Below are 24,701 nucleotides of genomic sequence, written 5' to 3'. Positions count from 1 at the left end.
ATTTGGAATTGTGTGTTGTATGTATGGGATTACCGAAGAACAAAATGAACAGTAAAGCCCCTTGCCTACTTTGCATACCTGAAATTATGAATTTAATAACTAAAAAAAGATTTCTAAACTTTTTAGGAAACTCGATTTTAGTTGCAAGCCACATTCATTAAAATGTGTGATATATAAATTATACATATCAGATAATGTTTTAAAAAGAGATAATAAAAAGAAAGATTTTTTAAAAATTGCTTGAAATCTACAAGTCAAGTACCAGGTTTTGCCACTAGAGGGAAGCTACCTTCAAACGCAATAAAAGTTTTTTTTCCTTTTTTTTTTTTTTTTTTTTTTGCCTGTAGTTCAACAAGTCCTCTCCGTTGTCTGGTCAGATATTTGGCCAACATACAAATCAGTACCCTTCATCAACAATAAATGTAACGACAATGTTTAATTAAATAAGAGTCCTTTTTTTTCCTAAGAGCTAGAAAGAGAAACAAAGAACCATATAACTGGCAACTGCAATTTGCGTCCCTCTAGAGGCAAAAGGAAATCTATAATTTGCCTTGAGAAAGTGGGAAAAGATCAAGAGGCAAAGACAGAAGCAGCGCCAAAGTGCAATCTTATTCCTTTACCATCTGTCACAATCACTGTCATTCCCCAAAGGCCATGTTTAAAAATGAGACGAGAGGGCTCCTAAGAACTTGAAAATGGTCAGAGTTCTGAATCACACTGAAACATTAAAACTCAACAATACCAGCCAGCAATTGCTAGAAATCAAGAGTAAAAATGTCTTCCAGTATAAGGCCACGGTGGGGAGAGGAGTTTTAAAACAAGAGGGTAAGAGAAAGAAAATGATCCCCACATAAGCCTTTAGAAATCTATTTCATGAATGGTGGCTTTATGTCTTGAAATTTCTTTACTTGGTGTATTGAATTAAAATATACAGTTGCAATTTCAAGAATTATTATACTGCCATGATTTGAACAGGTGAATTCATATTCCATGTGACAAATTTCAAATTGCTCAGCTGTTGTATACCAACAAAAATCAATCAGGCATACAATTGCAGTCGTAAGTCATGGATTGACCACGTTGCTATCTTTTTGGGTTCTTAGGCTCTCTACCACTTGGGGGCAGACTGAACAGCAACAGAAAAGGAGGAGCAATAGCATAAGCAACCTTCTCAACATAGTCTCTAAGTGTGTTTTCAAACATAAGTGGGTGAATGGAAGCCACTCAACATCCATTAAAATCTGCTTCAAACATACCTGGAGAATGCAGACATTATGACATAGTCAGAGATTCATTTGAATAATTTCATATTGAAGTTTTACATGGAAAAAAAGGCATATTCTATATTGTCCTTCACCACCACTGTCCATTCCAAGCATTATTGATAATGGAAAAAGATACAAAAGAGTTTTGGTATTTTCCTTTCCTCTTCAGAGGCTTCAATTAAAGCTGTCTTACTTGTAGCACACTCAATCGTAGTACAAACTTTCCAGTCAACGGACCTCAAAAGGACAAATTCTAACGAACAAAGGCCTAGACTACTTAGATATTCAATGTTGTTCTGTCAATCAGCATGAGCAATTAGGTTATCAGTTTGCAGAAACGTTAAAAAGGCCCAAAGACAAATTCTAGTCTTACTTAACAGGAGATTTCTGTATGTATGCCTCATCAGTGACTGAAGTCACTCTAATAAAAATCCTTATTTCTGGGCAAGGGAGACATTAAACAATACAGGATATAAAAGAACGGTTAATTATTTATCCAGAGTTAGAATAATGTATGCATAAAATGAACCAGAATTCTGTGACTTTATCTTTTACTTTCGTTAGATTCAACGAATGAACTTCCTAACACCTGGCACATAAGCAATTAAGCTCATAATGGACTTGGCCATTGCCCATATTGTCAATATGGCAAGAGCAGATTAAAATGAAAAATAGAAACATAATTACTTTCCAGGTATTATATTATTGGGTAAGGAGCACAGACTAATCAAAATCATTGACTTGGCCATGTCTCTAGAAGACGGATCTGCCAGATTTAAATGGAGAAACATAGACTTTGATAGAAGATGGATTAGAACCATTGTCATCTAAGAAAAGAGTCTCAAATGCACGAAAGCAATCCTGATGACCTTAAGTACAATAATTTCATAAATAATATTACCTTGACATTGATTTATATAAAATGTCAACCATCTTTAATTTCTCAATCATAATATGTAGTAGAGATCATTGGCTGGTTCACGGTAGCACTTACAACTTACAGGGCAATTACTACATCCTAGGCATTGTATTTAGGCATTTCACTTTACATGTATTATCTAATTTAGTACTTGACCTTATAAAGTCCTTATTTCATAGATGAGAACATCCAGGTTTAAGTAATTTGTGCTAAGTAGTTTGTGCAAGTGGTGAGTCCTAGTTTGAATCAACTTGTTTTACTTTAAAATGCATGATTTCAATTTATATAGTCTCTTGCTAATTAGGATTCTGGTTTGCTAATATTCCAGAACAGACATAATGGCAAACATAAATAATATAAATATTTGTATTCATAACGTCATCCATAATGGTCAAACGGGCCCCTGCAGCAGATGTTCCTAATGCAGTATCTGTATTATTCTATTTTTTATTTATGGAACTAGAGTATTGGAAGAATACATAAGGTGACCAGTCATAAAACTACATCACCGGCTGCGCGTGGTGGCTCAGGCCTGCAATCGCAGCGCTTCGGGAGGCTGAGGTGGCGGATCACCCGAGGTCCGCAGTCCCAGACCAGCCGGGCCAACATGGCGAACCCCATCTCTACTAAACTACAAAATGGCGGTGCCCGCGATTCCAGCTGCTCCGGAAGCTGAGGCACCATCACGGCTTGAACTCGGGAGGCGGAGCTTGCAGTGAGCGGAGACTATGCCGCTATACTCCAGCCTGGGCGACAGAGCCAGACCCTGCCTCAAAAAAAAGTAAAGTAAAATGAACTACATCACCCCACCTTCTTCGCAATGTGGGGCCTTGTATGAAAATGTTGGACAGCTTCCTGTCTCCGCGCCCCGGACCCGAGCAGCCTCCGCCGAACCCCCGTGCGGCCCCCGCCGAACCCCGGCCGAACCCCCGCCGGGCCCCCGCCGAGCCCCGCCGAACCCCGCCGGGCCCCCGCCGAGCCCCGCCCGAACCCCGCCGAGCCCCGCCGAACCCCGCCCGGCCCCCGCCGAACCCCGCCCGAACCCCGCCCGAACCCCGCCGAACCCCGCCCGGCCCCCACCGAACCCCGCCAGGTCCCCGCCGAACCCTGCCGAGCCCCCGCCGAACCCCCCAGGGCCCCAGCCCGGCCCCCACCGAACCCCCCAGGGCCCCAGCCCAGCCCCGCGCAGCCCCCGCCACCGCCTTGCAGCGGAAGATGGCTGTGCCCCCCACATAGGCGGATCTTGGGGTGTCTTCACCAAGGGCTATGGACTGGCTTAACAAAGCTTGATTTGAAAACGAAATCTGAGTGGAGTTCACAGGCTCAGGCTCAGCCAACACTGAGATCACCAAAGTGACGGGCGGTCTGGAACCCAAGTACAGATGGACGAGTGCGGCTTGAGGCCTACGGAGAAATGAACCCCGACAATACACGAGGCACCGAGATGACCGTGGACTCCATTCATCCTTCTTCCCTAACCCTGGGGAAAATGCTAAAATCAAGACAGGGTACAAGTGGGAGCACATTGACCTGGGCTGTGACGTGCATTTCCACGTGGCCGGGCCTTCCATCCGGGGTGCGCCGGTGCTGGGTTGCCGGGTTACAGGCCTGGCTGGCCGGCTACCAGATGAATTTTGAGACTGCAAAGTCCTTCCTGAGTGACCCAGAGCAACGTTGCGGTTGGCTCCAAGACTGATGAATTCCAGCTTCACACTAATGTGAACGAGGGGACAGAGTTTGGTGGCTCCATTTCCCAGAAGGTGAACAAGAAGTTGGAGACCGCTGCCCTCTCGTCTGGACAGCAGAGAACAGTAACACGTGCTTCAGGGTAACAGGCAAGTATCAGATTGACCCTCATGCCTGCTTCTGGACTAAAGTGAACAACTCCAGCCTGAGAGGTTTAGGATACACTCAGACCCTAAAGCCAGGTATCAAACTGACACTGTCAGCTCTCCTGGATGGCAAGAACGTCAATGCTGGTGGCCACGAGCTTGGTCTAGGACTGAAATTTCAAGCATAAACGGATACTGTACAAGTGTTTAATTTAAAACTATTTTGCAGCATAGCTACCTTCAGAATTTAGTGTATCTTTTAATGTTGTATGTCTGGGATGCAAGTATTGCTACACATATTAGACCGCCAGGTTAAAGATGATTCAGCTTTAAGACGTTACCCTTTCAGAGGGACAGAAGAAACGCCATTTCCAAAAAAGGTACTTTCAGTGGTAGACTTGGGGGGAACTCGATAGCCCCTTTGAGATGCCAGGTTTCTTTTTTATCTAGAAATGCCTTCAAGTGGTAGGTGATATGTAGGCACTTTGTAAATTCATAGTGAGTAAATGAATTAAATTATGATTTCCTGAGAATTGAACCTTGGTTTCCTAACCCTAATTGAAGAGAGACTCGCTGCTTGACAGTGTGTACAAATTCACCTGAATGAGACTTTTTAGACAGATCTTCATGACCTGTTCCCACCCCAGTTCATCGTGGTCACCTCTTTTACACCAAATGGTCTGCAGGGTGTGGTCACTGTTTCTTTTTTGCCATTTTGGGGTGGAGAAGGTGGATGTGATGAAGCCAGTAATTCAGGACTTATTCCTTCCTGTGTTGTGTTTTTTTTGCCCTTGCACCAGAGTAAGAAATAGCTTCTAGGAGCTCCAGCTATAAGCTTGGAAGAGTCTGTGTGATTGTAATCACATGGTGACAACAGTCAGAAGCTAAATTGGACTTCTTTTGTATTCTCATCAATTTGTTTTTTAACAGTTTAATGGGTATATTCTAGAGTCTTCCATTTTGTGTGGAATTAGATCCCTTCAAATGCTGTAATTAACATCAGTTATAGAAACTTGAATAAAGTATTGAAACCTCAAAAAAAAAAATGCTGGGCAATAAGTTATAAGCAAAAAACCCTGGCTCTTTTTAAAATGAAACAAACTCATCAGCCTCTTACCCTTTTGCCTTTTATCATTCTTTTCTTTCTTTTTTAAATCAGCTTTCTTCGTTGAATGTCATTCTTATTATTCCATACATAAGATGCTGTGCAAACCTTGCCATCCATGTAGCCAGTTACATTGGGAAGGCCGAGAAACTTGCCAAAACATTGGAGGTATATATTCATAATTTGTATACAACATTAACTTTCAAAAATCTTTTACTAGCAGTTGAATAAAATTCCTAACTGATAACAGCACAGTTTAAAAAAAAATGTGAGTGAAGGGATTAGAGGATATGAATTCAAAGTCACTTCTAGCTTTTAAATTTTATGATTTTATTTGATTAAGCATCTCAAAGTTGAGAGACGAACGAATCAACTTCACAAGCATTTACTGTTTGGTCCAACACTGTAAAATTTGATTAAGTAAAGCCCAGACTTGTTGGAATTCATCACACAATGCCATTCACCCTCAGACCTTGTAACTCAAATATGTGAGAGTAGATTGATCTGATAAAAATCAATGTGGTCTAAATAATGAAATTTAATTTCCATTTAAAATTGTGTGCTTGTTTATATATAGTTACAGTTACCATGCCTCTACTTATGTCGTTATTCTAAGACTATTCTGCAAATAAGACCTTTGTGTAGTTCCAAGTTCATATTATTAGTTTGCAAAAGGTTGATTTTTGTTTCCTCCATTGTACACAGAAGGAAACTGAGGCTTTGAAGACATTAAGGCACTTCCGGGATCACAGTAATGTGATCCAGCTTTCTTCTCCCTATACCACATTGTTTTATTTTCATTGTTTTTATTATTCAGAATATTCATAAACTTAAGCAATACTAATTATGCTAATGAGATAAATACAAAACAAAAATAAGTTTATTTTTCACAAGACAAACCCTACCCACATTCCCTACAGCAGTTATATGGGATAACCTTGCTCTATGATGAACTGAATGAAATAATTTTGGGAAATAATTTTCTCTCTCTGCTCTCCCACCCTCAATGGCTTGATACATAATGCCTTGTGTACAATCTTGTCAAAATACAAGAAATAGATGATATATTTTCTAACACTTCCCTGTCAACCCTATGATATTAGAATTGTATGATTCGCAGTCTATTCTCCGGCATATTTGTAAAATGACATGCAAGACACAGAAACTGTTAAGTCTTGGAGTCACAGAACATCTCCCTGAACAACCTGATAGCAGAATCTCATGCATAAATTTTAATCCTGTTGAATCAATGTTATAATTATTAGGCTTAGTAACTAATGACATAGTCACTAGTGTTGGTTTTGACTTAAGATAAAACACCTTAAAACAAAAACACATCAATAACACGTAAAAGAGAACTCTGCTTAAAGAAGAAGGCCAAATGCTAGATGCAATTCTTTAAAAAGTCAGTAACTAAAATATGGAGTCAAGTCAGCATGTAGAATAAGTAAGATGGGTAGCAATGGAATCTAAGTTGGGGTTTTCAATTTGCAGGTGGTATATGGATAATCATTTTCAGTGCTTGCGGAATGTTTGTGGTGGGCCCCTCCCTCCAGAAACATGGCTAGATTGCCTTCTGACTTCTTTGTGGTTGTGTGTGGTATGTGACTTGTAACCTATGAGTTATAACAGAATATGGCATGCATTACTATGGGCTGAGGGATTTATGTTGATACAAAAGCTTCCAGAACTCTCCTTTCCCTCAGCCACTATCAGCAGGGTGTCAACATTCCTTCACCCTGGATACTGAAGGAAAGTCAACACTCATGCCAGAGCAAGGCCCCGGCCAAACTGAAATAGGCATGTAGCCCAAGGACTGATAGACCTTAGACCTTTTTAAAAAAAAGTTTGCTTTTAAAAACAGTGATCCTTCCTGGGCACGGTGGCTCACACTGTAATCCCAGCACTTTGGGAGGCCGAGGCAGGCAGATCACCTGAGGTCAGGAGTTTGAGACCAGCATGACCAATGTGGAGAAACCCCATCTCTACCAAAAATCCAAAATCAGCCGGGCGTGGTGGTGCACACCTGTAATCCCAGCTACTCGGGAGGCTGAGGCAGGAGAATTGCTTGAACCCAGGAGGCGGAGGTCGTGGAGAGCCAACATTGCAACATTGCACTCCAGCCTGGGCGACAAGAGCGAGACTCCATCTCAAAAACAAAGAAACAAAAAAACACGAAACAAAATAAAACAAAAAAACACTGATCTAGAGACTGGGAATGGTTGGGGAAGGTAGGGATAGGAAGAGATTTGTGAAAAAATACAGAATTACAGCTAGATATAAGGAAGAAGTTCTAGTATTCTATACCACCACGGGATGACTATAGTCAACAATAATACACTATATAAATTCCAGATAGTTAGAAGGACTATACGGAATCCTCCCAACACAAAGAAATGATTCATGTTTGAAATGATAGCTATGCTAATTACCCTGATTACTGCATATTACATGTATCAAAACATTATTATATACCTCACAAATATGTACAATTATGTATCAATTAAAAAATTAAATGGAAAAACCACTGAAATTTGGGGACTGTTTGTTAACACAGCATCCCTTACCCATCCTGAGTGAGAAAATAAAAATTGGTACTTGAAATAACAAATGGACACTTCGGCTTTATCTTGTCCCTTTCATCTTTATCTGATGGAAAGTGGAATCGGCTACAAGAAGCATTTTCTTTTATGGATGCAGCTGCTAGGTTCCCATTAGAAATTTTAAGAAATGAAGATAAGCTTTGTATTGTCAGCTATGAAATTAAGCATGAGTCTAAAAGTCAACAGCAAAGGTAAATAAAGGTCATAGCTTTGTTAGAGTTGGTGATAATTAAGATTTCTGAATTTTTAAAATGTGTGTGTTGAATAATTTCCAGGAGTAGCTGCCATCTTGAATTCTGACGTGTACGTCTCTGTTCACTCTCATGGTAGAGGAGGACTGTTTTCTCTTCGCTCAAGTTAGACATTTTCACTCACCAATAGTGCAAACTATGTGTACCCTTCACTTAAGACAGTTAAAGTTTAAGAAAATATGTAGTCATTAAACTCTTCAATTTGCCAGAGGGATCTTTATGGCCTAAGAATGAAAACGATAAATTATCTGACTTGTCTAGTCACACTCACTCAAAAATCTTTAAAAATATATAGGTTTCTATTTTCTACATTAGATATTACTACTTCCATATTGGTTTATGTGTGAATTGAAAGGTAAGACAAAAAATAAACATTAAAACACCCTCATTCACCTTCTCTTATGTCCTTGCTCAGAGACAGCCATGGGAGATTTTCTGTTTCTTTAAAGGCACTTATAAAACTGGCTTCATAAAATGCTGCCAAATAATACAGGTAAAACTCATCACTTGCCAACCATACATGAATGATATGATACAAGATGGAGATCAAAACATACTTAAAACCACTGACTGGTCATTTTGAAAGTTATCTAGATATGTAATCACAAAAATACTCAGTAAACAAAACTTCTACCTGTTTTTATTTATGAAGTATCAGGTGTTAGATACAAAAATAAGCTGAAAAACATCTGGAATTAAATGGGCTGTCATATATATATGCTCCAGAAGGATAAAAACCTAACAAGTTTTAAAATTTTCTGAATCATTTGTGTTTTTCTTTTTTGAGACGTAGTCTTGCTCTGTCGCCCAGGCTGGAGTGCAGTGGGGTGATCTCAGCTCACTGCAACCTCTGCCTCCCAGGTTCAAGCAATTCTCCTCCCTCAGCCTCCCCAGTAGCTGGGATTACAGGTACACAATACCACACCCAGCTATCTTTATGTTTTTAGTAGAGACGGGATTTCACCATGTTAGTCTGTCTGGTCTTCAACTCCTGACCTCAAGTGATCTGACCACCTTGGCCTCTCAAAGTGTTGGGATTACAGGCGTGACCCACTGCACCCAGCCCTGAGTCATTTGTTTTGAGTGATGTATTAAAAGATGAAAGAATGAGATAGGTGTGTACTAGAAACAAATGATTATGAGAAAGAGATTAGTGATCCACATTAAAGCATATCCTACTAACATACAACAAGAATCCTGAGAAGTTAAGATTCAGTACTTTTCAAGTGAACCCAGTTAAATCCCCATTTCCTGTAAATCACGACTGCTGTATGGAAACTTTGATTTCACACTGAATCCTTTTTGTTCTTAATCACTGACCCAGTGGTTTCAAAACATTTTCAGCAATTATATTCTCACCAAAGATCATGATGATATGATGGTCTTAGCATTAGATCTTAGATGAGTTAAGAGCAAAACAGTAGAAGCCAATTAAATAGCCACATATATTTTCTAATTGACTAAATCTTTTAAAATCTAGTTTTGCAAAAATACAGTTTATCTGTGGAATCTGACAAATCATATATAAGACATATCCGATTGGAGCTACCAAAAGCACCAGGATATTTCTAGTGCACATACAATAGCACAGTATTGTTGGAAATACCTGATGTATGTAGTTTTGTGGCCTTTAGCAAAAACCAGAAACAAAGCTATAAAGAATGACAAGCACAAATTATAACCCAGTCAACTAATGAGAAAAAGAAAACATTAGAAATGAATACATATATTGGGGTAAATCTCTTATTACCAAAATTGATTTTTCCATGCATCTTAGATTTTGTTTTGATTACATAAATTAAATGAGTCAGAAAATACATTTAAATCTGCCCACAAAAATTCATAATAAAATGTATAGTGGATTACTTCTGCTATGACATTTCAATTCACTCATCAGAAGACATCTGATTACTCATGAGTGCTTATATTACATTAGCCTCTTCACTCATGACAAAAAGGCTGTATTAGACCTAATCCATTATGGAGTTTCTGTTCTTTTATTTTATTTTTTTTTTCACTTAAAGTTCATCATTACTATCCACACTGAATTCTATATTAAATAGTAATTCTATATTTAAATAGACATTGTATTGGCAAATCTTGGTCTTATAGGGTTGTTCTAAATTATGTTTCATCTATTAGGATATTGGATAACTGTTCTGAAAAACAGGGCTTGATTCTTAAGAGAAACAAGATAATGAAGCTTTGCACAATACCGTTTAATTTTGAGACATCTCAACTGGGAAGAAATGTACAATTTTTCTGAAAGACACAATTGCTCTCTCTGGAAATTAATATCTTTCTTTTTCTCTAGAACCAGATTTCAACTGAACTTCAAGACAAATAGACACAAGATAAATCTTTTCTTATATATCCTCAATTGCAGGAATTTTAGACTCCAAATAGAATTAGATCCATTGCCTTGCTTTCTTATCTGCTTTAGGGTTCTCAAGACACAGGAATTCATTTCTCCTGAAATGGGTCTTCAAAAACATCTTTCTCAATTTAATTTCTCATAGGTTCTCAATTGGCTGCAACATTCAATTTGAAGGTGTAGAGATTTACTTTTATCCAAAACTTTTTTTAGATACCATCAGACTACAAATAGGGACTAAATTGTATTAATGTTAGAGTTAGCTTTTTAAAGACAATTTCGCAATAAACAGGCTCTTAATTTGAGTTTATGTGTACATAAAATTTGATTTGTGATCCATTAAAGGAAATTTAAAATAAGAGGAAATTTTCCTCTTTTAGTCACTGAAACCCTGGGAGGAGATATAACTTTGAATGAAGAATATCTGCAAGGCCATATCAGACAGTACATCGAAAACAGACTTGAAGCCTTTAAACCTTTTTAGTGGAAGAAAGAGCTACTGTCTAACTACCGCTTGCTTTCCATTTTCAGTTACTATGAATTACATGCAGGAAGATTTTACATTAAGGAATGAAGGAAATCACTTTTGGCATTAATTTGTTTTAAGCCTTACTGTTGCTGTTTTACAAGTACCACTGCTTTAAAAATCAGTCATCTCCCTATGGACCGTTCAACAGTATCACAGACACAAATGTGGTTCTTGCTGATGTAAATGTCTGATTCCTCTTGGATTGTCCAGAGAAACATTTCAGCTAGGTCAGTGTCTCTGAAGAAAAGAAAGATGATAGTTTGCCTTTTGCAGACAGGGCAGCTGCCATCACTCATCTGGGAAGAGAGCTGAAAACACGGGACCAGAGATGAGTCTGAGAGCCAAGCTCTTAGGAGTAGTGTTGCCAGACAAGCACATTTAATACAAGTATATTTATGTACTAAACTTGGCAATCCTAATTATGAGACTTTCATTATCACTCAGTGGCTTCTTCCAGGAGACTCTGAATGAAGAAATCTCTCCATAAGCATGAAGGCACATTATAGATAATCAATGGATAGAAGCTCTTTTCAGTCCCTCCAGATGGAAACACCAGAATCTAGGTAGAGCCAACTACAAAAGATTACTTCCCATTTTTTCTTCGAATTGGTATCACATGCTGCATTTCCCCTAAATCTGCTTTTGAGATGGATAATTAAGCACGTAAACATATTTCTGTGAATTGTGTATTTACATATTTATGCATTGTGAGTATATAAATGTAAGACTTAATAACAACTGACATTTATTAGAATATATATGAAAGTAAAGGAAAATAAATTATGTGTTCTTAGATTTTAAACCAGTGGTTCTCAGTCCTAGCTATAAATTGAAATTACCTGGGATTTAAACAAAACGAAATAAAACAAACAAAATAAATAGCCGAATCTCAGCCCCATAATATGGGTACCTATGCCCATCATTAGTAGAGTCAGAATTAGTAGAGTCGGAATTCGAATCCAATGTTCATTTAAACTCTTGATTTATGGTGGAGAAAATATTGGACTAAAAGTTTTGGATCAAGACTGAATCTTGGTCAGGTCTTAATCTTGACCTTGGATTAAATCCCAGATCAACCATTTTCTGTATGTCCATCTATATAGTCAGTTATTTAATTTCTCTGAGTACAAGTCAGAATCTGAGAGAAATACCATTCTCTAAGAATTAGTTAGAATCTGAGAGAAATACAGTATGTTCAAGTAACCTACAAATTCTGTGCATAAATATATGCATTTTAGATTTTGGAAAGCTATGAAATTCCCTGGCCCCACTCGTTTCACTGAAGTTGATAAGTGGTGATGACTCTAGTATATGTCATAGCTCTATAAAGTTATGAAACCACAAGAATGCTCAGAAATGGTACTATTTAAATTTTCCAACATATATTTTAGTATTTATGTCTAGTATCCCGTATCCATCCCCCAGTTTTTCCTCCCAGGGCCTCTTCTATGAGTCTATTTGAATACATCCAGCGTCACTGACACAACATTCAGAGTCCTAGGCCACTCAGGAAGTCTACGTTCTTTCTCCCATGTGGACTAATGCCTAGGCTCCCCTGAACTCTTGACTATGCCCTTGGTTTATCTTTTATTACGCTTTTATTCATGTATCACTAGAAAACTGAGGAAGATATTGTGAGTCAGAATGCCAAGAAGCCCAGGGAATCCAGATGAGATCTTCCTGCCTGCACAGAACAAGACTAAATATCTGGCTTAGACTTGTTATCTCTCACATGAAAAGAACGATTGCTACATTTTCCAAAAATCTTAAAATTAATATTTAAATTTAACTCTCCTTATATGCACATTTAATTTGTAAACTTTGTATAAAAGCAATTTAGTTAAAAAAAAAAGGAAATATCTCCTTTCATCAAGATAAAAACTCATCTACCCAACTCATATATTGTCAATATTTTTAATATAATTCAGGTTGTTTCTAGAAGAAATTTCACATTTTCTAGATTTGACAAAAATATCCCCCACTCCTAGTTTTTTTAAATTTTTTTGAGACGAGTTTCACTCTGTTGCTCAGGCTGGAGTGCAGTGGTGCGATCTCAGCTCACTGCAACCACTGCTTTGTGGGTTCCAGCGATTCTCCTGCCTTAGCCTCCAGAGTATGAGTATCTGGTGTGATCTTAGCTCACTGCAACCACCACCTTGTGGGTTCAAGTGATTCTCCTGCCTTAACCTCCCGAGTAGCTGGGATTACAGGTGCCCACCACCATGCTCAGCTAATTTTTCTATTTTCAGTACAGATGGTGTTTTGCTGTGTTGGCCAGGCTGGTATTGAACTCCTGACCTCAAGTGATCCACTAGTCTCAGCCTCCCAAAGTGCTGGGATTACAGGTGTGAGCTACCGCACCTTGCCCCCACCCCTGCTTTTTTGGAAAGCCTGATAAGTAGTATAAAGAATGGCAGGCCTTCGGGAAGAGGCCAGCAATGGGAGCCATGGGTAAGGTTGCCAGTAGACTGTTTAAAGACACATGTTTTTGGAGATATTTTGGATTGTTCAGTTCACTGCAGCCATGCACTTTGACTTTATCCACTTCACCCCTGCATGCTTTTGTGTTTGCAAACCTTTAGCCAAGACGGTAAACTCTACTTTAAAATAACTAGCTTAATTTCTAGAAAATGTTATCTAATGTATAATTTTCCAATACTATATAAAAGTAATATTAGTGTTAGTTTACATGGTTCCAACAAAATAAATAATTCTTTTTGGTCACAGACAACTCACCAGTTTGGCATCTCCTTATCTTTTTCATACCACCCATCAACATAAATTAACGAGGCCAGGATGCATGCATGAGTCACTTGATTTCCTATCCAATGAAGTTTATAGATCACAAGTACTAGAAAGTACCCTGTTTTTCAGAGAGCTATGTTCTACATGTTAAAGGCTGCAATTGTTCTGTGAAATATTTTAAGGTGACAAGGTATCTATTTGGCATTGGGAAAGAGGTGGCAAGAATGCATTATTAAATTGAAGATAACTAGAATGAAAAATGAAATTGTATATTGTCAGATGCAAAGATAATGCCTTTTGCAAACAATGCTTTTGTTTCTAAAGGAAGCAAAACACTATTAGCATGACATTTACTTTTCAATTTAAGAATTCTGGAAAAAAATGTTGGGGTGATTAAAAACAAAAGTTCTAAGATTACACATTCCTCTGATTTACTAAGCTGTGAGATATAAATGAACTTTTTTATTGTAGAATCATAGCAGAAAGATAACTTTCTCCCGTATATGAACTGACGTAAGTTTTACGTTATGTGGTATATGTCTCCATCTTTTTAGACAATGATTTTATTTCAAAATTCAATTTGGTTTCTAGAAAATAGTTCACTGGTCTATTAGTGAACTTACCTCTTTAAGAAAGGGTCATGCAGGATTTTTAAAAATACGTGTTTATTTTAACAGAAGCTAAGATTTTGCTATAGAAGAAACACTTTTGTTGCATTTTATAATTTAATGTGAGATATATTTCATCAAATTAACCATCATAGTTTATATTTTTGAGTTTATATATTTGCATTGGTTTGCCCAAATAACTGAATGCTTTAAAAAGGTGTATATGAATTCATAGTTTATTAATAGAATTGTATTTCACATGTAATTGAAAAAAGAGTTTTCAATTAAAAGAAACCATGTGAGAGATTTGTAAAAGGGAGTTTTTATCCAATTAGAAAAAATAATGTTTCAAAATTTTTAAACAAGATTATTTAAACATTCAAGACTTACATAAATATGTCATTGGTTACTGAATATATGAATACATTATAATAAATTTACTATTTGATCAAATTTCAAAACTAAGATAAAACATTTATTATCATTCAATATTTAAGTGAGTTGTCTTTCTATTGTTACTTTTTAAAAGAAGAGGAAAAAATAGAATGTTCTAATTATTTCCTAAACTGAAAATATTTTTGTATCTCTAGATTTGTTATTTTTGTCTATATAACAATAAAGAAACTACCTGAAATCAGTACATATTACAGAATATCTTCAAAAGAATAAAAGGGCATAGACAGACATACATATTAATCCTTATGTAGATATTCAGGTTCACTCTTGTTCAAATGTTAGAAAGTGCATTTCATACTCCATCTGGAGAACGTTGAATAAATTTAAATTTTTAGTGCTATTGTCCCATGAAAGAAGTCTGATTATTTTTCAAAATTCAAAGATTTTTTTAGTTTGTTTTCTTTTCCTTTTTTTGTGACTTGCACTTTGGCAAATGACAAAATTGGTGCAGAACTTGGAGGACAGGTGCTACTCTTCAGGCTGAGAAGGCTTCCTTCCATAAGCTTTAATTTAATTTTGACAATGCCCATGTGAACATGGGCGAATTCACAGATTTTAATTTAATGCTTCAGAGTCTCAGATAAAGGGGGGACAGACAATATCTCAACACCATAGACTGTATCCTTCTGTCCTTTTTACATCCCACCTGAGAACACCATCCCCAAACGTGTCAGCTTGGAGTGCTGATGTATTGCTGTGCATGGCACATTCTGGGACCTGGAGATGTGGGCACCCTTCAGTTTTATAGTCTCACACTCAGAAAAAGCAATCAGAGTGATTTGCGGGGAAATAGAGTGAAGAATGCTACCGAAAGGGCAGTTGAAATCCCTTGTTTTGCCCTCTTTTATGACTGCAAAGGCAATGTTTAAAAATTCCACATTGACAATAAGGTGTTTATTGTACATTTTAACAGCCACACTTGAAGATTATTTATTTTTCAAATGTTACAAAACAAGAGTAAAAATCTCCCTAAAGTAAAAGTAAAATAGCCTTCTGCTTTTATTGAGCAACTCTTCAAATATAATTGTACCTAAATTAACTCACTGAGGCCAACAAATAGAGTCCTTATTGAGCAAATAAATATTCCCAAAGGGGTCAAAGGGGTTGAAAGTAGGTTCTTTTAAATACCAGTCACAATAAAGCCCAAAGAGAAATAAGTAATGCAGTACAGAGAACTGCACCTGATCATGTTTAGCATAAAATACTGCAGACTTAAAAACGCATTTATCAACACCGCAGCTTACCTACGTATGCTCTCCCGAACTGACACATCACAAGCAAATTTACTCCCCTCCAAGACCAATCTGCTCAGCACAATACATAGATACACACACTATATCTATCATGCTGTTATTCGACCAGAAAAGATCACATTTTCTAATACAAATAAAGTGGAAATGGTTCTTCCAATTTAAGGTCCATAAAACACTTATTAAAGATAAAAGCAGGTTATTTAGCAATATTGGCCTTCGTGAGATGCAGTATGTGCCACAGAATGAAATAGAAATTTCAGTGATGGAAAATCATTCTCCTTCCCTCTTGATAGTCTAATAACCTTTTAAATCATGTTTGACATTTGTAAGCTGAGTGAGCTGGCAGCCCTGAAAAGCCTATGCAGTAATATATGTGGCAAACCTTTTCTGTAGCAGTAATCGCATTGCTGTGTCTAACGGCTCTCACTTCATGTGGCCGACTGGGCCCCAAGAGACTGATTTGACTCTGCCTTTCTCAAGCCACTGGTTGCTAATGTTCCCTATTATGAGGAAAGCAGAAACGTGCCTTCAGGCAATGGCCACTCTGCTAGAGGTTCAACCACCAGCCAACCTTCTGCTGAGCTTTTTTTGTTTTAAACTATTAAATATGCACATGCGTTATACAAAAGGGGTTCTTTGTGCTTCAAACCAACAATATGACAGCGATATTTACTCTGCTCCAATTGCTAATCTGACAAGCTCCATCTGGTAAGCAGACCCTTTATCTTCTCATCACCCTAAATCTCTGAAGGAAAGTGGACACTAGCGGCATATGTCCATGGCTGGTCCTTATGCTTAATGAGGTAGAATATTTATAGGTTGAAACTTTAAGGACACCTAGGAGATGTGTTAGTTGATGTTGAGAAAGAAAGCTATCCCACTAAAGAGGGCTACACGAGTCTATTTTCTGTCACACCGCATTTCATTTGCAAAGGAAGCCCAGTACCACTTCTTACAAAGGTGAAGTTGAAATGTGATTTTTCTCAAAATGTTTAATAATCCTAAAGAGCTACCTTCAGTGTCCCCAGATAAAGTTCTGCTTATCCCTAGCATGTGCACATATATATAAAATATAATATTTCATTGTCAGATAAAGATTGAATATATTAAAGATGTACAATATGATGATTTTATTTTTATGTATACACACACACATTGTGTAATAATACAATCGAATTAATTAACGCAACCATCACCACCCATTATGTACAAAATATGGTCAAAGTTTACAAACTCAGTTATAACATACCCCTATATTTTAATTGCCTTCTCGTTATTCCCTACTCAAATAAAAGCATTGTGAATGCAATAAATATAGATTATTTCATAAGTCCACATAGTAGATGCTATTAATATTAGTTGTTCAAATAAATGTATACATTTTCCCTCTCTTATAAACACAGAATACTTATATTTCACACAGGAATAAATGTGATACCAAAACAAACCTACCTTAGCCCCCAAATCAAATTTATAGGCAGGTTATTTTTGTCTTCCATAGTTTATCAAACAGCTTCATTTATCTTGTCCTTTTTCAGCCATTCAACAACTTAACTAGGGAGTGTCCACGCTGTGTGATCTGTACTTAAACAGAAAATATTCTAGAAATTCAAACTTCCAAATTAATACGGTACCCCATGCCTACAATTGAATCTATGGTGCTTTGTAGCAATATAGAAAGAACATGGCACGGAGGAACTGTTATACCCACACGCCCAGAAACAAAGTGTAATTTCAGAGAATTAGCAAAAAGATCTATCTTTGCATTTGATAGCACATTAAGTCCCATGAATTCCATCTACGGAAGGACCGATGATAATTGAAGCTGATGTGCACCTATCAAGGAAAGATATATTAGTGTGTTTTCCATTCAAAGCTGATAAATCATCTGAGCAGTAAAGATAAAATATTCCCTTACTCAATTTGTATTTTATATACAACCTAAAGCCAACTTTATCCTATGGGGATTTAAAGGCATCTGAGACTTTGGTTCAGAAGTGGGAAATAAATGATGAAATTTCCTTGGCCATTTTCTGGGTCACTTTCTCAATAAAAAGGTCATAGTCCGCTGCTGTTGCTGCCTTCCAAGTCTATATTTCAACTATATTCATGCATTCTTCTTTTTATCATTTAGAGGATACGTAATGTATTTTCCAATAGATACCTGAAATTACAGTTGACTTTAAAACCTCTGATACTAATCGAGTGAGCTGGAACATGCTAAATAAGAGATCTGGAAATCTGGCATTATCACTTAGATTTGGTGTCCACATCAGCATAACCTTTATGAATTTCTAGCCAAGAATGTATATCAATTATACAGAAATACACATGGGTGCAATTATTAGTTTAATGATTTCATTTGCTGAGCTAGTATGACCCACAATTGTTCAGGGGTGATTATGGGAGATGAGGAAGGGAAGCATGTGGAAGGCCTAATGAAGAGAAATAAGGCTTTAGTCAGAAGAATACTAAACTTGTATTAAGGGCGCACCACAAACAAGACACTGTTCTAAGTAGTTTACATGTATTAATTAGTTCAATCTTTACAACCACCCTATGAGATAGGTACTATTAATATCTTTTTTTTTTTTTTATTGAGAAAACAGACTCAGGTCAGGTTTGGTGGCTCACACCTGTAATTCTACAACTTTGGGAGGCCAAGACAGGAGGATCATTTAAGGCCAGTAGTTTGAGACCAGCCTGGGCAACATGGCTAGATGCTGTTTCTATGGGAAAAAAAAAAAAAAAAAAAGTTCTTTACTGAGTCAGGTGTGGTGATGCACACCAGTAGTTCCAGCTACTTGGAAAGCTGAGGTGGAAGGATTGCTTGAGCCCAGGAGGTCAAGGCTGCAGTGAGCCATGACTGTGCCACTGCACTCCAGTCTGAGTGACAGGGTAAGACCCTGTTTCTTAAAAAAGAAAGAAAGAATTTAAAAAAGGAAAAAAAAAAAAAAGGAAATTGAAGCTCAGCAAGGTCAAGTAATTTATCTGAGGACACACAGCAAGTATGTAATAAAATTGGGGAGTTTAACCCCAGAGTGATACATTTAACCACTACAGCCTGAATTTAGTAAAAGAGTTACAACATTTAAATGTTAGCTTCTAAAGTAAAAAGAAGGTATGATGAGAACAAAGAGGACTAGAAAAAGGGATTTTTCAGTTGAGTGTTTATGCCTAACTTTTCAAATGAATGGCACAGGCAACTTAATTGTGCTTTGCTCATGTGTGAATTTAGATATCCACACCTATATGTATGATAGGAACATTTTAAATATTTGACAAGTGAATGAATTGATAATTGAATAAATATATAGATTGCTGTATATTTATATTATTCTATACTTTTGGAGCAATACATGCATATGCAATTTCAGAAGTGATTGGAGTCTTCATATAAGTAGTTAGGAGCCTCCACTGCCTATCGCTTCATAAATTACACTTAGCCAATGCAATTTATTATATTATCAGCTATGGTGGGAATTGTTTTAACCCTAGTCTCCCCCAGAATAATTATTCTGATAATAATATTAGTAATAATATTAGGAAATTGTACTCTTTAAAAATCTTATGTAAAGCATGAATAAAATCATCTTAGAAATCTTTATTTTTTTAAATCAGTAATATATATTTTCAATTTAAAAATATGTCTATTAGGCCGGGCGCGGTGGCTCAAGCCTGTAATCCCAGCACTTTGGGAGGCCGAGACGGGCGGATCACGAGGTCAGGAGATCGAGACCATCCTGGCTAACACGGTGAAACCCCGTCTCTATTAAGAAATACAAAAAACTAGCCGGGCGAGGTGGCGGGCGCCTGTAGTCCCAGCTACTCGGGAGGCTGAGGCCGGAGAATGGCGTGAACCCGGGAGGCAGAGCTTGCAGTGAGCTGAGATCCGGCCACTGCACTCCAGCCTGGGCGACAGAGCGAGACTCCGTCTCAAAAAAAAAAAAAAAAAAAAAAAAAATGTCTATTAGGCCAGACACAGTGGTTCATGCCTGTAATCCCAGCACTTTGGGAGGCCAAGGTGGGTGGATCAACTGAGGTCAGGAGTTCGAGACCAGCCTGGCCAACATGGTGAAACCCTGTCTCTACTTAAAATACAAAAGTTAGCTGGGCATAGTGGTGCATGTCTGTAATCCCAGCTACAAATCTCCTGAGGCAGGAGAATTGATTGACCCCAAGCGGTGGATGTTAGTGGGCGAGATCATGCCACTGCACTCCAGCCTGGGTGACAGAGTGAGACTCTGTCTAATAAATAAATAACATGTCTATTATTTCAGTTTAGGTTTAAAGTAAGCCCCCCAACTCTCCTATTTTAGGTAGCTGCCCCTAAATGTCTCCTGTAAAGAAATTCTAGAGACATCCATTATAAGAAATGTTGAGACTTTAATAAGAAAACTGATGCAGAGAGGAGATAGAGAGAAAGTAAAAGGTCATAGAGTTTATTTAAAAAGTAAGGAAATACCGCCTAAATGGGAAAATGGCTAGGTTTATATCCCGCAATTTCCTCTTCCTCTTATCAACAATTTATTTTTTTTTTAATTTAGCCTGTTAGCATCAGTATTTTTGTAGCATAGCAGAGCGAGAACTAAAAATTCCAAAGACAGATATAAAAATAACCTTTTCAAAATTAGAAAAAAAGAACAGATGGGTTGGGCTGCTACATTCATGCTCTGTACATTTTACTAAGTTGAGTTATAGGAGTAACTATCTCTTTGGGTCCCTGCCTAAATACCCAGTTAGAGCCTGAATCTTAAGGTACTGTTGATTATTTTCAATTCTGAGTAGCTGCTCTATAAACTAAATCAGCTCTCTAAATAACTCTTTCTTAGAATAATTTTTGGAATATGTGAGGCAGCATAGCAAATGATAAAGCTCTAGGTAGAGTCTCAAGTTTGAGTAAGAGCAGTAAAAAAAAAATTGATTTCCCTACTGCATAATTTATGTAATTCTATGTCAGTTTATCTTTTGCTCTAAATCTATGCTAACCTGCAAAAGTCATTAAAGTTACAAAATTTGCATTTATGGACATGTTGTACATATACAATATATAATATGTCTGGCAGATTTAAATATTTTTGGGAGAAAGAATGAAGTATTTTTTCCAAACTATGAGAGTATGGTGAGTGTTACGGAAATATTTGCATTCCATATTTATTTTCATGACTCTGTCTTCCCTCCTGTTACCCAGACTTAGAATCTTTGAAACCAACTTGAGGTCTCCATTTCCATTCTCTTATTTGTATCTAGTTGGCAGACATTGCCTGCCACTCTCTGCTATATCGTCCCTCTCTGTTATAATCTGTATTATTATGGTTGTTCCTCTGATTCCTATTTTCAATTAGTCTGACCTGAGATTTTGCAATCATAATCTAAGAAGTCTCCTGATATGGTTTGGCTGTGTCCTCCACCCAAATCTCATCTTGAATGACAGTTCCCGTAATCCCCACATATCATGGAAGAGAGCCAGTGGGAGGTAACTGAATCATGGGGGCAGTTACCCCCATGCTGTTCTCATGATAGGGAGTGAGTTCTCCAGGAATCTGATGATTTTATAAGGGGCTTTTCCCCCTTTGCTCGGCATTTTCCTTCCTGCTGCCATGTGAAGAAGGACGTGTTTGCGTCCCCTTCCATCATGATTGTAAGTTTCCTGAAGCCTCTCCAGCCCCATTCGACTGTGAGTCAATTAAACTTACTCTTTCCTTTATAAGTTACCCAGTCTCAGGTATTTCTTCATAGCAGCATGAGAACAAACTAATATATCTCTAGGCTTTCAGTCTTTCTTATCTCCAGACTACTCTTCACTGTCTCTTAAGTTGCTTTTCCCAAAACACATCCTGATACCACACCTATCTATTCCATTCACCTGTCCCCCATTTAAGTGTTAATTTGAACATACGTAGACTAATACTTTATAATCTAATTCCAACTTGCCGTCTCAACTTATATTTTTAAAAACATTTCACATCTGGTTAAAAAGCACTAATTTTGTTAATGCATGCTTCTCTTTTTCCCTCTTTCTAAAATGCTTTTTTCCTGTTCCTCATTATGTACATCCTACTTGTCATTCAATATCTAATTTAAATTCTACCTTTTTCATGAAATATTCTTGACTCCGGCAATTCTATTTGCCCTAGTAGATGAAAATAGTCCCTCCATCTTCAGAAATGTCCTGGCTACTGATTTGTTCCAGATCTCACAACATTTTTGTCAATCATTGTTTTATTATAATTCTGTACACATATATCTAATCTTGCATACTGACTATAAACACTTTCAGGGCAGGGTCTATTGCCTTATCTATTCTATAGTGCCAAGTACACTCCCTTGCACACAAGAGGCACAGACCAATGAAGGAATGAATAACAAGTTTGTCTGCAACAGAGAATAATTTAAACTTATCTCCTGAATCCCAACAAAAGTTTTCTGTTCACGGCTCTGCTGAGGATAACTTGCTGTTAGTCAGCTATGATTGTTACAGTGCAGCTATTCCAGCAGTGTACTTTCCCAGCATCAAATAACCCTTAACGGTGGTTTCCCGTGACTGAAGGAAACCTTCCCCCACTTCAGTTCAGTCTCATATTTTGCTCTGGTCTGAAAGCAGCGTGATAGACTAAGAACACGAAAGACTCATGAGTGAGAGAGTCTGGACTCTAGGCATCGCTCTCAAGAATCTCTTAGCTTGGCAAATCATTTCACTTCAATTTCCTCATTTGTTAAATGAGGGGTTGGGAATGGAGTTCCTTTCCAGCTACGGAATTTCATGGAGGTGAAAGGCATCATCTTTTGACTTTGACCTTTAGAAAATCATTTTCTATGCTTGAACTCCTAGGAGTTATTAGTAAATGGCCCTCTGTGTTTCCTGGTGCTAGTTGGTGTGGTTTCAGTACTTATTCTAAGTTTTAACTTTCAGACTTCATGTGAATATTATTCAATTCATGCTGAGAATTTTTCTTCATCTATGTCACAACCTTCAGAATCTCCTTGGAATTCTTCACCCAAAAAGCTTCATTTTCACTAAATCCTTTGATGGATCCAATGACACTCATTGTTGGCCGAGGAGACTTTGCAGAATAACCCACAAGCACAATGCCCTGCCTGCTTAGGTAGCCCATCCACTGATGGACTCATTCAGCTGCGACCTGGTATTGAACCTTCTCGGCCCGTGTGCAACGACTGTTCTTACTCTTTCTGACCTCCATTAGCCTCCTCATGTCAATGGGCCTTCTGTCCCGGAGAAAGTCTGTTTTCCTCCTTTCTACCCATGTTCAAGGTCTGTTTCCTTCCCTTTCTATTCCATATAAACGTCCCTTACTTCCTTTGTTTGTCAATTTCTTCTTCCCTTAAATGTAAAACCTCTGAGTGTTAACTGGCATCTACAAAAGCAGAAGCATTTATACAACTGTGTGGACTTGACACAACTGTGGGGAAATAATCAGACCCAAGTGTTAGAGGTACATATCTTTAAAGTTAGATCCTAGAGACTGACTTTTGAAAACGCAACATGGGAAATCTGATGTCGTCAATGGCAAACTTCCAGAGGAGGCCAGGTCTCCTCATTCTATCACCCAGCATTTCAGGAGCTTCCTTGTAACTGGATCTGCCTGTAAAGGACACATCGCTGTTCTGTGAAGGGAGTGCACTTAAGCAAATACCTCGAGGTGTTCATTTTAACTCCCCCTCAATTTCAAAAATCAAGAGACTCTAGTTCATTTCTAAGATCAATATGCCCAAATTTAATTAAATCCAAAAAGATTTATCCAGAAGGTGAGTTGTTATTATCTCTGGCTAAATGTTAGAACCACCTAAGGAAACTCAAAAATCATGCTTAACTATCACTCCTAAATTGACTAACTTGAGCCTGAACGTCAGTATTTGTAAAAATGTCCCTAAGTGACTGCCACATGCAGCCGAAGTTGAAAGCCCACTGGAGTACAGCTCATCTCAGATCCACCTGTGGTGACCGGGAGACCCAGAGTTGAAGACGGATCTAATGACTATGGACTATCTTGGATTTTTTAATACATTTTCTAACTTTGTGATAAATCCAGGCTAAAAAAAAAAGAAAATATTTTAGTTTCTCCATGAACAACTTAATTTCAAAACATCCTGTCCATTTAAAGGTCCATACATATGAATAAGTCAAAATATGTGAGAAAAGCAAAGTCAACACTTCCATGTTTTCCACAGGAAAACAAACAAACAAACAAACAGAGGTGGTGGAAAAACATGTCCACTGGAAGACTTGAATGGCTTCTCGCTGCTATTCAGCAAAGCACCAAACAGGTATAATGGCCTACAAGCCTCTTCTCGACCAGCTCTTCAGTCTCATGTTGCACACGTCTCTCTCCCCAGCTCCCTCCTCTCTTTGTCCTGCAGGAGCAGCAACTGACCTTTCAGCCTCATTAAGGTTTTGCCATGCTTCGTCTTACCACAAGGCCTTTTCCATCTGCCTAGAATATTCTGATCAATTGTTCTCAAACTTTGCTGTGCATCAAAAATCACCTGGGGATATTCTAAAGGTCTCAATGTCCAGGCAATACCCTGAACAATTAAATTAGACTTTCTAGACATGGGACTTAGGCATCAGCAATTTTGAAAAAAAAAAAAAAAAGACAAACAAAAAACAAACATCTAAGGCAAGTCCAATGTGCAGCAGTGTGCGACTTGGTGCTCTAGCCTCAGCTTACCTGTTTAACTGTCAATTTTACTTTATGTCGTTCTCAATTGTCACTTCCAAGGAAACTTACCTCAATTTACA

At 37.8% G+C, this 24,701-nt stretch overlaps 1 protein-coding gene and 1 pseudogene across 6 annotated transcripts in view; one reads left to right on the top strand and one right to left on the bottom strand.

The window, feature by feature from the left end:
* The window catches only part of ROBO2 (roundabout guidance receptor 2), a 1,769,701-nt gene that overhangs the window by 334,505 nt on the left and 1,410,495 nt on the right, over positions 1–24,701 (bottom strand). The gene's annotated exons all lie outside the window — the stretch shown is intronic.
* On the top strand, positions 3,400–4,204 carry LOC112618889 (annotated as a pseudogene).

This window comes from Theropithecus gelada, chromosome 2, assembly GCF_003255815.1.
Source record: "Theropithecus gelada isolate Dixy chromosome 2, Tgel_1.0, whole genome shotgun sequence".
NCBI lineage: Eukaryota > Metazoa > Chordata > Mammalia > Primates > Cercopithecidae > Theropithecus > Theropithecus gelada.
Note: the sequence above shows the minus strand (reverse complement) of the source record. Positions and strands in the feature narration are given on the sequence as shown.